The following is a 2,617-nucleotide window of genomic DNA, read 5'->3' on the forward strand; positions in this document are numbered from 1 at the left end:
AAATTTAGATAACCTTTGTGGACACACACGACTTACATGGGCAACACACCCCTTGCACAAACATGAAGGAAGGGGAGATGGGAGCCAACATCTCATAACCCTGATGTTCTCTGAACCAGATCAAGGAATACAACAAAGTCAATGGAACACACCAGAGGACAGAGGATGGAGAGGGTTATAAGGGAAGTAACCACCACAAGCAAAACAAACTTCAACCCTGGAAGGCTAATCAAAAAGGGCCAATTAAAAGTTCAAGAATCAAAGAAATGGTTCTGGACTTGAAGAGAGGAAGGGCAAAGGAGCAGGACCAGGTTATTACTGTGGCCCCTCGAGGTCCTGCCTTTGCTTGTACATTTGAAACAGGGCTTCCCTGCCCTACCACCATTTAAAAAATTTTTTTAAATATGAACAATATCAAACTTTAAGAGAGATTGTTGCATGTGATGGCTACTACCAGCTGCAATGGAGAGAAATCAAAAGGTAGATTGTGTTAGCCAAATTAGGGGTGGAGAGGGCAGCCAGGTGGCCCAGTGGATAAAGCACTGGCCCTAGAGTTAGGAGAACCTGAGTTCAAATCCAACCTCAGACTAGTTGTGTGAAAGTTAAAACTGCTAATGCTAAATGCCCAAAGCCAATGCTTAACTCATCAAGGTTTTTGTTTTGTTTTTTACAAATGACCATATATAATGATTCCACTTTTACAAAGATATAAGTGAACAAAAAAGCAAAATAAAAAGTGATGGGGAAAATGGGAACAATGCAAATTAAAAGTTAAAGTGTCACTTTTTTTTTTGAGCAGGTTGTTAAACATTTGCCAGCACACCTCTGCCTTCCTCCGATAGATTGTCACCTTGAGTCATCTTGGCCTGTTTATGTATAAAATAAAGACGTTTGGTCTAAATCAGAGATTCTTAATCTGTAATCTACAGGACCCCAGAGGATTTATTTGGGGGGGGAGGACAAAAGGGATGTGAACTGGAATGGGGGGGGGGAATTACATCTTTATTTTCATTCTGCTCTAACTGAAATTTAGCGTCCCCTAGGTTTTGCCAAACTGCACGTGGCGGGAGGGGGGAGGGGGTCCCGGTCGCTGCCCCGAAAGGGAAGCCTCCCGGATTTCTCCAGCCCTGAGATACTATGAATTGATTTGGACAAAGGGGACGCGCAGTGGATAATGGGATTTCCTTAAAGTTTACGTGTAGGGTTTGGGGGGCAAACTGTGGTTTGGAGCGAACAATTTTTAAGCGGTTCTCCTCATGGTTTCACAGGGGGCGATGTTCTTTATCGGTTTTTGTTAACGGCTCTAATTTATACAGTATATAATACAAGTTCTTATAGAAAAATGAACTCTCCCGTTACGGGGCCACAGCCTCGGCACGGCTGGAGCAGGCACCGCCCCCCTTTTCCGGAGGGGCGCCCAGCTGCCGGGACAAGCTCGGACGCCAGCCGAGTGACCAGGACGCCGGGAAGCCCCCACCCCGGGCGGCGTGGGTGACCAGGAGCTAAGGCGATTGGGGTGCCAAGCCAAAGGGCTAGGAAAGTGACCGCCCCCGGAGCCTGGCGACACGGAGACCCAGGGACCCCAGACCCCGCAGGGGGTGAACACCCCGGAGAGATACGGGAAGCGGGCGCGCCCCCGGCCCGCATGGGCCAAGGCGGGGCCCGCCCTCGGGGAGCGCAGGAACGGGGGCTCCCACACGGGGCATCGCCAAGGCTGCATGCAGGGGTGGCGGCGACAAGGGGGCATGGCTGGGTCACCGGGGTGACGCCGAGGCGGTGGAGCCCGCGACAGGAAGCGTGCCAGTGAGGGAGGGGGCATCTGGGGTTGGGGGGAAGGGGCGGCAGGCCTAAGGCGCTGAGGCTTGGGCCGGCGTCGTGGGCGGACGCAGTACTCGGGAGCCACAGCCCATTCATCCACGCGCGCACGTGGAACACTCGCAAACGGGCGCCATTTGGAGTCCCGGGGCTAGGGTACGAATCCGACTCCGGCACTAAAGGCGTACCCGCCTGTGCTGGGCCTCGGTTCCCCCGCCTGCAAAATGGGGGGGGGGTGGAGGGATAAACAACGACCTCGATTCCGGTGCGGTCCCCCCGCCCTTTCCCGGAGCAAGCCCAGAGAGGGCCAGCGACCGCGGGAGGCGCCGCCAGAGTCCCAAGGTTCCAACTCGCGCAAGCGCCAAGCCGGCGGAGTTGTGAGGCTAGGGAGGGGGCGGGGAGGGACTGCGCGTGCGCGGAGGACGGAGGTTTCCCTGAGATGGGAGGGGCGGGGTGGGGCCGGAGAGAGAGGAGGGACGCGTGGCGCTACGCACCTCGAACTCGCGCTCCGCCCCCTCCTCGCGACAGGCGGTTGAGGCTCCACCTCCCCACCTCCCCGTCCCAAGGAGAAAGGAAGGAGAGGGGGGAAGTGTGGGACGATGTGGGTGGGGCAGCGTGGCGTGCGCGAGCGCCGCCAAGGAGGGGAGGGCTCGAGGTGGGCGGGCCGGGCCAACGTCTCTGCCCCGCCCCCTCCCGTGCGATCGTGACCCGGCCGCGGTCCTTCCCCTCGCGCGTCTCCATTGGCCGAGACGCGCCGGAGGGCGGGCCCGGGGGCGGGCCGGAGGGCGGGGCGGGCGGGCAG

The sequence above is a fragment of the Dromiciops gliroides genome, chromosome 6 (assembly GCF_019393635.1).
Source record: "Dromiciops gliroides isolate mDroGli1 chromosome 6, mDroGli1.pri, whole genome shotgun sequence".
In the NCBI taxonomy this organism is placed as follows: Eukaryota; Metazoa; Chordata; class Mammalia; order Microbiotheria; family Microbiotheriidae; genus Dromiciops; species Dromiciops gliroides.